At 35.1% G+C, this 12,557-nt stretch overlaps 1 protein-coding gene across 3 annotated transcripts in view; it reads right to left on the reverse strand.

The window, feature by feature from the left end:
- LOC122400445 (CCR4-NOT transcription complex subunit 6-like) overlaps positions 1–12,557 on the reverse strand; it is a 358,835-nt gene that overhangs the window by 249,166 nt on the left and 97,112 nt on the right. The gene's annotated exons all lie outside the window — the stretch shown is intronic.

Here is a 12,557-nt window from a genome sequence, read left to right on the forward strand (position 1 = left end):
GTAAATAAAATTGAAGAAAGAGAACATAAAATTGGAAATTATGTAGTTTACAATTCTCAAAATCAAAGTTTTGGTCTCCTAAAAAATTTTAAGGTTGTAAACAAGCTATCAACAAGTTGACAAAATCTTGATTAGTATTTCAGTTGAGGTTAGCCGTGAAATGTAAAAAAAGATTGAAGAAAGGAACCATCGATTTTGAAGTTATGTAGTCTAGAATTATCTGAAATGACATACAAGGTGTCATAAACTTGGTCGGCGAAGGCAATCTCGAGTGGTTGCAAGCCCAACGAACTGTCGGATAGCCCTTCTGGGGCCTCGCTTGTTTCGTCGGTGTTTTGCACGCGGGCCCAGGAACGTGTTGAAACATGTAGATACACATTTCTGTTAAGTTTTGAAATAAACATGGAGACCAATTCATCAGGTTAAGTCCCTTGAAAAGGGGTGGGGAAAAACATGGATTTTTATCGTTTTAGTTGGAAGGAACCGCCATAACAGCGGTATATTTTCTGAAAATTCCGAACAGACTGCCAGAATTTTCTGAAAGTTATTACGTGGCTGAACGAGATAAATTACGGTATCGGCTTTTCCCCCTGCGTCACCACGGAACGTATGTGGCGAGCGTATCCTTTTTCAAGCTCGTTTTTCCACGATCACACATACATCGTGCGTGTTATAAAAGCGGCCAGCCTGTCACATAATGTTTTTTCTGCATCAACGAATTCCCGCCCCATTAAGCGACCTTCTTCGCGTACCACAGAACCCTGTAAAACACGTTTCAATCTCCGCCCCATCGATGCTTGTGTATTATACCGTACTCAAGATCCATCCGCCCACGGCGTATTACAACGAAATCGCTTAACTCGACCAACGAAACTACTTTGTCATGAACACGTTCTACACTACTCGCACCGCAAAATAAAAAGACACCATGCTTCGAAATTAATCCGATTTCTCTTCGTGGATCGTTACAAGCTCATTTTTTCCCCTTTCTAGCACAAATAAGTACCCATGATTTTTCACATTACAATTTTTCAAATTAAAAAATAATATTTAAATTAATTTTCTTTTACGTTTCTTTCTAAATTAAAATGTATTAGTGTTTTATAAAACTGAAACTCGGGGAAAAGCTAGTTTATTCATTATTTTTTAATACAAAATTCACGAGAACTTTGTTGACCTATAATATTAATGAAAATATAAAAGGTTCAAGATCGCATCAATTATTTTTAATTTAGTCAAATCGTAATATTAAATCTCTGAAAAAACAATGTAGACATTTTTGTGCACACTGTGTCCAAATATATATCTAACGTTTCTAGGTGCAAGTAATAATTTATCTAAGACTCGAACATAGATTACAAGAGAAAGTACGTAGTGTTGAGCAATGGTTTAGGAAAACAGCTATCAGATTGAAGTTATCAGGTGACTCACGGTGGGAAGAAAGCTGGATTATCTAATGCCGTATAGCGCATGGAGCACAGTATAATCTGTGACTTAATTATTTAGCAACTATTTAAACAAGAACACCTGGGAACTACTATAAACATCTTGGCCTCTTGGGAAAAAGGGAATTAAACAACTAACATAATTTAATGACATTGTCTTAAATTCACACAGATTTTATAGTGTTGCTGTACCTTAATTTATCAAAACTGTTGCGTAACAAATTGTAAAACCACGTGGCTAATCCATAAGCTTCTTTTTTTATGAGAAGATAGTGAAACAGCAACTAAGATATTCAATCAAATCTGTAATAAAATTGGTCTCGACAAATTTCACTAGATTCCCTGTCTAAGGGTCGCTAGCTAGTAATAATCCAACTTTTGCAAATAATATTCAAGGGACGTGATATATTCTCTACAACTTTTCAGCAACGAGCGAATTGGTTCCAGCTTCGCAGCGGTAGCCATTTTCAATTATTCACTAAGAATCATCGCACCATCCGTTACAATGAATTATTAAAATCCCCCGGAGTGAGCGTTTCGATTCAAATTGCTGCTCCGCTGTAATTTCTTTTTTAATTTAAACTCCACCTAACGAAACACACTTTCATTTCGTTACTTTTAAACTTGACTTTAAAACCCAACGAGGGGGAAGAAAAGAATATAGGCAGTTCTTTATTTTTACGCGAAAAAATTATTGTTGGTGTATTTCTTTGTTCAACGACAATTCTCGGCTGTAACTCGATTCCCTGGATACGCGACCGTTTCGTGTTCAGCATTCGATAACTCGATACTTATTACACTCGGATTGAGTTTCGCGATAGCGCGACAAAGACTAGAACATGACAGAGGAACACTGTAATGGCTGTTCCATTAGCTTCGCGAGGGGATTTTCTAATAGCGAACAGAAATCGTCCACGCTCTCCAACCGTTAGAAAGTTCGTCTCGAGCCGTAGGAGAGTGCAATTCGAATTCCATTGGTGTCTTGCGGCAACCAGATAGGTGGAAGCCAAGACAGATAGCATGGTTTCTCGGCCGTAAACTATCTGCGATGCGAATTTGGTTACGAACCGGTCTAAAACATCTAATACTATCTATCCGGCACGCAGTGCGCGCGCTATAATTTTCAAACGGTTCAAAATAATTAAATAAAATCCCTTGCAATTATTTTGTTTACTTTTGTATTAAGATGTACCCTTATCGGCATTTTTCATTTTTGATCTTTAGAAATTTTTTTCACAACTGTCTCGTCATTTTTTGTTTATCTTTTGGCTACGTGCATGAAACAAAAATTATGAAAGGTATAGAATGATAACTACAAACTGATTTAACAATAAATAAAGGAAAAATTCGAGGAATCCAATTATGGTCTGAAAAAACCAAACTTTAAAGCGACACTGTAAGAGTCAAAATAATAGTTTTTTATAATATTGTTCGATAAAAATATAAAGACACTTCTGATTTTAATTATTCATTCATATTCATCGGAATTTGGGAAATTACTTCCAATATTGGAGATTACTTGCCAGCGACCCTTAGGCAGGGAAGATTGTGAAACTTGCCAAGAGCAATCATTTCTGCACTCCAACTACTATACATTGCTTTTGCTACTTTGCTTGAATATTTTAGTTGTTATTTCACTATCTTTTCATAAAACAAGAAGCTTATGGATTAGCCACGTGGGTTAACAATTTGTTACACAGCATTTTTGGTAAATTAGAGTACATATTATATCACGTCCCTTGAATATTATTTGCAAAAGTAGGATTATTACTTGCCAGCGACTCTTACACAGGAAAGATAGTGAAATTTGTCGAGACCAATGATTTCTGCGATACGTTGCTTTTTCTACGTTTCATCAAAGCATTAATGTACCATAAAAGAGACGATATTTTTTACTCTTCAAAGTAGTAGAGTCGAATGAAAGTTTGGAAACATCAATCTGCGGAGGGTACGAAAATAAAATTGATCGTTATGCGACGCTTTTTGTTAAAGTTACGAATAAAGACTCGGTTGCGTGCGTCGGAATACGATTTCAATAATTCAGCGACGCAATCTGCAACGCGAGCATCGATTCGGTGGTACTTGTTGTGGCGTGTAGGAAAACGGACAGCGAATAAGCATCGAAAGACGTTTTACAATCGAGCATAGCAGGGCATATATTCAATCAAGTGAGTGACATCGGGATTGGATGGGAATTGTTGGATAAAAGGACTCGAGACTGAAAGGCTCTTTGGCGGATGTCAAGTTAGACGCAAAGCCTGCCTGTGTTTAATCTAGCGATAACATTGATTAAGGTAAAGGATGGCTTCCGAGCTCTTCACTCCTATTTTCCCCTAACCCGACGCAAAGGACTTGTAGGTCTGAATTCCTCGGCATACTGCGCATAGCGTGGGCGAAAGTGGAGAATGAATACACCGACGAACAAAATTACCGCCCCACTCGACTAACACTGACGTACTGCGGATAATTAGAAACTCAATCATACTTCTACATTTTTCATCAAATAAACCGGTTCTCTGTGTTTTCATGCAATGTGTAATAAAAATGCGAACAAAAAATAGATATACAGTGTTTCTCAACATGGCGGCCCCACAAGATGGAGGGGGGGACAATTTCAAATATTTTGAAGCCAATTAAAATTTTTTTTTTTATTTGACACGTTTGCATTGGTTTGTATTGGTGAACGAATTAACAATAAATGAGGAGGCGAGGGCTTATGTTATAATACAAAATAAAAGTGTACAAAAAATAGATAGACCTGCATTGGTTTGTATTGATTTATATTGATTCGAACTGGTTTACATTGGTTTATATTGGTTTGTATTGGTTTATATTGATTTGAACAGGTTTACATTGGTTTGTATTGGGTTGTATTGGTTCGTTTTAACCAGCAATAAAGAGAAGGCGGCTCATATTACAATAGAAAATTAAAATATGCAAAGAATAGATCTAAGATTCTCAACGTAGGATCGCACAAGGTGGGGTAATTTCAAATATTTCGAATACAATTAAAAATTTTATTTTTCTTCGTATGACGTGTTTATTTATATTATATTCCTAGAGGTTAGGAAACACTGGTACGAACGAAAAAGCAAAAAGGAGAGGAGGCAGAGTCGCTACAGATTTATAGAGACTCGTTCGACATCGAACTAAATCGGTTTCGCAAAACTGTTTCGATTTGTGTGAGGAGGATTGCCCTTTAACTCGAGCGGCCGGCTATAATAAGCGCTGAGGCCGTGTCGCGACACATTCTGGCATTATGGCGAAACCTTTCGTGATATGTCACGTGGAAACCAATGAACGGGATCGCATTGCACTCCTAGACAGTCTATATTCTACATCTCTACTTAGCTATGCAATCTGTCTCGCAACGGCGTCGATAATCTCTATAAATATAAATTTATTTCGTGTAATTAATTTTTTCTCCCCCCTCCCCTCCCGTTGCCCAATTCGATGTCGAGTTACGCAAAACAATTTGTGATATTTTGTAATTCACGTTGCGTCACAGTAATTATGGCTCAGCGCGAACAGAAAGCACCGGCGGATTTTCAGCATTTCTGCAGATAACAGCGGTTTAAAGGTTGTAAATAATGTATACACGGCGAAGCATTCGCAATCGCAAAGATACAGTAATTACATAGCAGTACGTAACATGATGTACGTGTATACTGCACCCAAGTAACGCCGTATCAACCTAACGGACAGGGCTCGCTGCTTTGCATATTCGCAAGGCGATCGTGTCAAACAAAATGTTCCTCCACGTTTAAACTCATCCTCGCGTTATGCCCCGGCACAACATTCCGCGCCAAAACTATTTCGCTTTTAATGCGTGTCCGTAACCCCGTTTCCGGGCACTTTTAATATTTCGGAAACAATAATCACCGGGTACTAAATCTCTCCCCGTAACAGCTGTTACCGAACCTACAAAACAGCAATCATCGCGTAATTGCAGTATATGTAATACCGGCTCAAACGCGTCTCGACAGCCACGGTTCAAACTGTGTCAAACCGATCGTTCGGCAAAATTCCTTTAACCAATTAACAGAATTATCTTCTTCTAAAAATTATATCAATTTTATAACTGTTCAAAGTATTTTCGAATATAATTTTTGCATAAGAAAAATGATCGAAGATTGATCTTAATATAATTAATAATCCAAAAATTACGTAAAAACGTACGAGCAGGTAAAATTTATAATAGAGATATCTCATTAATCATTAACAAAATTTAATACGTAAATAAGTTGCACACATTAGGGATAATTTACTAGTTTATCAGCCTATTTACCACAAGCAATTATGACACATACCTATAATGGGAAAATTCCTTCGCTGCAAATTCGGCTATGCTAGGTTTTCGAGACTCACCTGAGACAAAAAAGAAAAATCGAGTTAGAGACAATAGTTTCGAGGGATACAGTGAACTTTGTCAGAATTATAAAGACATATTCTCTCGAGACAAAAAAATATTAATATCCTTTCGAAAATGTACGGAAATGTACGGAAGCAACGAATTTTTATTTCCTCGTTTTTGGCCATGGATTAAACATGAAAGGGGATTGCACGAGCTACGAATATAGTCTCCTCGATCCCGAAGATCACCAACTACCCCAACACACCGCTAGCAGAGGGTTATTTCAACTTGGTATAACTAACCCTAATAATCTTGGCCTAATCCCTAGTAATCTTGAACTCTAATATTTTCATCTCTATTCATAATATCGTGATAGGTGGAATTTTTCAATCCCCCAAATCTCGATTTAATAAATACAGAATAATAGATCGACGAATCTATGAATTTTAAAAACACTGTGCTTTGGAAAAATACAATTTTCCAATTTGAATTAATTAACGAAGTTTTTCAGAGGGTACAATCTGAATTTAGATCATCCCTATTTATAATTTCATGAAAGGTGGAATTTTCGAATTCCCCAAATCTCGATTTAATAAATTTAGAATAATAATCCACGAAGCTATAAATTTTTCAACACTGCTTTGAGGAAAATACACTTTTCCAATTTGAATTATTTAAAATACTCTTCCAAGGGGTGTAATCTAAATTTTATCTCTATTCATAATTTCGTGAAAGGTGGAATTTTCTAATCCTCCAAATGTTGATTTAATAAATATAGAATAATAGTCAACAAAAATACGATTAACTTCGTAACAAAAAACAGTATAATTTAGAAGGGGTGACAACTTTTTCGACGAAGTATTGTAGTGACAATACAAAAAGTTTCGTTCAGAAATTCGAAGAAACCCAGGTGTAGCCATTTTGATGGAAGTTCGCATTCCGAATCGATTGGAGTCGAGCCATTCGCGGCAGTCTGAGCACTTAGCAACGATAAACCTCTTGTTCGACTTATAGCATAATCGCAAAACTATTGCAAGAACGTCTGGGAAGGGAAATGGAACCATTAACATTTTAGCGACTTGACCTGGACGAAAGTCCTGGGAGTTCTTAAGTTTCAATTCATTTTCAATTATAATCAATAGATTATACAACAGACATCAATAATTATTACATACTGCAAATACAAGATACAGTCAACCCCTATACAATACGATTTTGTTCCAATAGCTTTAATAATTACCAAAACAAAATAATACTTTTATTACTTTTAAAATATTACTTTTATATTGCTTCTTAGAGAAACTTTTTAATAATTTTTAATTATTTTAGAAATAATACGTAATCGTTGTACTTAAAATCGAGAGAAACTGGATGATCACCATCGTTATATTTAAATTCTAGAGTGTCAACATTTTTAAAAGTGGTATAAGTTTCTTTTATGGGTGTCAGAACTCATTGCAATAAGTGTATGATCTACCTAAACCCAATTTAATCGTCTGCTTTGATGACCATGGTATCAAATAATACGTAGTAATTTATTATTTTAAGAAACGCAAACCAATCGCTCGAAGCTTGCGAAAGGAAACTAAACGAGTAAAATGACTTTTCATCGCTTCGTCTGAGCAATAATACCGTTATCTTGTTTATGACGTGTTTTTTAGCCATTAACTATTATCCGCTGTAAAGACTTTAAGGGCAGTGCACACTGCAGTCGTAATAATCAGTAATTAATGATTACTGATTATCAGTAATTAATAATAAAAAAAAAATTTTATAGGTGAACTCCTTTTAATTAATTTATGAGGATATACCATTGAGTGTGTGATTATAAATATAAAAAAGGATATCTATGTTTCATTATCATTAACTCATTCTTTTTCAAAAGTATATCTATACCACTTTCAAGAAAAAGAAAAAACAATCTTGAGATACCATTTTACAGTGTAGAACTCTTTTTGTATTAATTTATGAGGATAGAACATTGAATGTGTGATTATAAATATAAAAAAAGAATATATATATCACACTTACCATTAACTTATTTTTGTCCAAAAATGAATTTATATCACTAAAAAAAAAAATTATTGGGACCTTTTACGAGATATTAGAATTGCATTAAAAATGGCGATCGTCGAGAAACTTTTAAGGAGCAGTGTACTCGTGGCTTCGGCGCGTTAACTGCGATGTATCCCCTTAATTGAGCTACCTGTTTCCGTTCTGCTTCTTCCAAGTTCATTGTTACACTACCGAACGTCATCGGGCTGTTATGCCAACTAGTCGAACCGCCATAGTCGAAGAGAAAGGGGAAAACCTGAATCTTCTTTCGGTACATCGATTGAGACGGAGATTCGCACGCTCGGTGACCCGTAATAAAATTAATGGAGCGCGATAAACGCACCAAGTACATTTTCCTCCTTTCGTTTGGCTCGCCGGGAACTTTTGCTTAAGCAATTTGATGTTTCAATTTCTGCCTGTTCATCGAACAGCACGAGGCCCCGCGACCCCTCAAACTTAAACGCTCGAGAAACCTGTTCAAATCCCACAAATTATTCCTCAACGACTCAATTTTCATCGATGTTTATTAGTATTTACTCGAGATAAAAAATTAAATTGGAATTTTATTTCTATTATTTATTTATTCACTGGGCAAAACAAAACAAAAATTACACAAAATATTCATCATTTATAAAAGTTAGTATTTTTAAATTTAATTTCAATTTATTTTAATTATTTTAAGATATATTTATAATACAACAAATAATATTCTCTAAATTTTTGAGACGAGAAAAGTAACTTGTTTAAAAGATTTTCTGAGGGGTGTGTTTTCAAAGTCGAAAGCTTAACTTCGTTATAATATGAGACCCAAATTATTAAGTAATAAATGAAAACGTTCTAACCAAATAATTACACGAGTTTGTTCTTGATAAAATTACAAGATGACTGATTGGCTCGAGATTGAATAAAGCGAGCACGTTAAAGCGCCGTAAATTCGTAAATTATTCAACGCGGTGGTGGTGGAGTTTACCCGCGAAAGTACTATATTTCAGATCGGAGTAATAAGTTAATTTATAACTCGCGGAGTCTGGGAACAGACGGACGAGCTGAAATTTTGAACGGCAGTCGGAGTTATTCGGGTGTTCGCGTAGTAGGCCATTAAAACGTTCCGCCTTTGTGCACAAAGCGGGGAGACGTTCGCGACGGGTTCGGATTGGTGCAAGTCTCGTTTGTCGATATCCACCGCGCGTGTCCCTTTTGTCGCAAAGAACGCCGCTATCTTTACGAATAAATGTACAGCTTGTTATCTCGGGTCGGGGGAAAACCGAGCATTTTGCAACAGCAACAAACAGTATTTTGAACGTCGACGATAAATTTCAAGGCCTGGAGAGAACGTACGGAAAAGAAGATTTCGCTTAGAAATAAGTATAAACGAGTCTCCGTGAAACTTCATTTGAAACGAGAAGAAACGTTGCTCTTTGGATTCGGTTTTCTATCACCTTATTAGAACTGGAAATTTGCCTTACATTTCGAAACATCTCACTCGTTAAAAAACATGTACAAATTTTTTCAAAGCGAGATATCGATAAAAGAAAGTCCGCTTATGGTTTTGAGAGAAAATATCGATTGATAATTTATCTCGAAACAAACTACGTGGACATTGTCGGGATTCATCGACTGACGGAAACGTTTTCAGAACTCAAAACAAAGGGAAGCAAACTCGAGCCGCGGTAAAAATGAACGGTTCGATTATCGACGGCGCGCAAAGTCGAATCGAATCGTTTAATTGTAATCTCGATTCGTCTCGATCGATCTCTCTCCGGCGCGGCGCTTTGTGGTGTTGTGTAATGCAATTTATTGTAATAAATGATCCGAGCGTGATTTTTTTTCTTTTTTTGCTTTCTTCCCCTTCGAGAGGAACAATGTGCTATCGTTTCACGATCGAAAATAATAGTAGCTGCTCGAGCCAATCGGCTCGCCACGATTGTGGTTGCGCGTTATTGAGAGCGCAGAACTGATACTGATTGCCACGCAGGTGCATCGACCTGCACGACGATTGATTTCGCACTTGCTTTGACACGGCACGCTTGTATCATTTGCTGCGAACTAATCTAATGAATTATGCTGTCGATGCATCATTAATCACCGCGTTCTATACTTTTGCGTATAAACAGCTTGTCTATCTGGGCGATGTGCTCTTTTTAGTCGTGTTTAAACAGCTGCGCGACGCTCGCTTCCATTAAAACGATCGCAAAGATTTATTCACCCTTTCGGTACTCGAACTAAATAATCATAGTGTGGGGATTAACTCGATCGCGACTCGTCGAAACTTGATATTAAAATATTGCGGGTTTTGCAATAAATTTGTTTATTTTACCATCAAATCTAATAAAGAGTTACGACACTTTCGAAGTTTACTAATTTCATTGTACCTCTGAAACTTACCCTAGTAGCACAAAAATATTGGATAAATATTTTTTTCAAATATTGGAAAAATATTTTTTAAGCCACATTTTTTCGAATGAGAAAAATATTGGATCTGAATATTGTATACATATACAGAAAGTACAAATTGAATGTTTAAAAAGTATAAGCTAAATATTCAGGCGATATAAACTAGATATTTAAAAAAGTATAAAGTAAATATTTAAAAAATGTGAATCCAATGTTTGAAAAATATAAATTCAATATTTAAATAACATTCAATAAAATTTTCAAATTTAAGAAAAAGTCATACAAAAAATTAACCTCTATCATATATCAACTACTTTCTATGCACTGATTCAGGAAATATTCTACTTCGTCTTCGAAAAAACCTTGTTACAAATTCAGAAATTTTTGTACAAGCTGGGGCAGGATTCGAACTCGGGACTACTGTTTACTGCGTGATGTACTTCGTCGCTGAGCCATGCGAACCTACGTTGTTACATTCATTACTTTTTAGACTTATAAAGGCTCAAATGTATCAAATAAAAAATGTATATTTAAATGTATATATCTCGTATCAAATCATATAATTATTAGAAGAAATCAAGTTTTGTTAAAAAAATTGTTTAGTTAAAAATTAAACTACTTTTTTTTAATGAAGCATATTATTAATAGTATATTAACGACAAACAGATATATATATATATATATATATATATATATATTTTCTTAAGTACTTTCATCGTAGGTAAGGATCGAAACACATACAATATATTTGTTAAATAAACAAAACATTTTATTGTGAAAAAGTATGTGCACAGAGCCGCGTACGTGTTGGCCATCCAACAATCCGTTGGGGCTGCTACCACTCAAGACTACCTTCGCCAACCAAGTTTATGACAGTTTGTCCTTTGCTTGACGAAACCACGATATTTTTTGCCCATGCTGGCATTGAGGAAACTTCATAAAACGCGGTCCTGTGTCATAAACTTGATCGACTCACCGAAGCCCAAACAAATATATTAGTTTACGTAAACTATACACACAGACAATTGTCAATTCTTCAATCGCACACAATTTTTACAAACTTTATTAACACTAAACCTACCATGCGCGGTCAAATGACCGTTTTTGAAATTTCGTTTAGAATTTCTCGTATACAACATTAATGTATCACCATGTAGCTTATTGACTTTTCCTATAATATACATACAACCCATTTTTCAATATTCACAACTTTCTTTATTGTTTACTTTCCGCAAAAAATTTATAGTATGTCTAGTCTACCACGAACGGTCATTTGACCATTTGAAAAATTCATGTTATTTACGAATACATTCTTCGGAAAGCGCACTCCTGAAATTGTTTTACGAGTCTACAAGGTAATTGTGGATCTACAATGTAGACAAACGCGCGACTGGAACAAATGCATAGCGTTCTTCATACGACAATACGGTCTTGCGATCCGAACAGAGAGCATCAAAATTTCAAAGTGTATTATAGAAATTATTACGTGGTATAAGTGATAGTTTCGACAAAGTCAACAGAGCTAACAATATTTTGTGGTATGATTTACAATTTTTTTTTATTTCTGGTCTCAATGTTTTTGCCCCGTTTGATTTATATTTTTAGAATTTAGTTTTTACTTTTTACTTTATGATTTGTATATTCAACCCCAAAAATGTCAAGACATTCGAGGAATATCAATTTATTATCCAAAATAAATAATATCAACGAGGATTGTTCTGAAGATGACCAAGAAGTTTCCGATTTTGATGATGATACAGCAGAAAATAATTGTGACTTATTTGACAGCGATACGGACGAAGAGAATATTTTGAATATACGAAGAGAACAAAAAAAAAAGAGATTTATAGTTAGTTCCGAAAGTGAAAATGAGGAAGGAATTGAAACTGCTATGGACGAAACTGTTTGGCAAAAAATAAAAGAAGGGTCTAATCGCGGAAGAGCACCGATTTATAATATTTTCAAGGAAATTTTTTGAAGCGGTCATTTGACCGCTCATGGTAGGATTAGATATACATGAAATGTCGGTAGGTTTAGTGTTAATATTTATATTTGAGGACTTTACGTTTTTCTGTCAAAAACTACTACTGCGAATATATTTTCTTTTCAAGATCCAAGTTCACCATCTTCTAATAATTTAAATTTATTTTAGAATAATACAATAAATTTTATCCAATTAACAAAATAATATTTTGATTATTTGTTAATTTATATATTTCATTAACATATAAAAAAAAAATTTTGAATCTTACAGTTCAATCATATTACGTAGGACATAAGAGCTACACGATTATTTTCATACACAACTT

The sequence above is a fragment of the Colletes gigas genome, unplaced genomic scaffold (genome assembly GCF_013123115.1).
Source record: "Colletes gigas isolate AHSC1104 unplaced genomic scaffold, ASM1312311v1 Colletes_gigas_Sc00018, whole genome shotgun sequence".
NCBI classification, from domain to species: domain Eukaryota; kingdom Metazoa; phylum Arthropoda; class Insecta; order Hymenoptera; family Colletidae; genus Colletes; species Colletes gigas.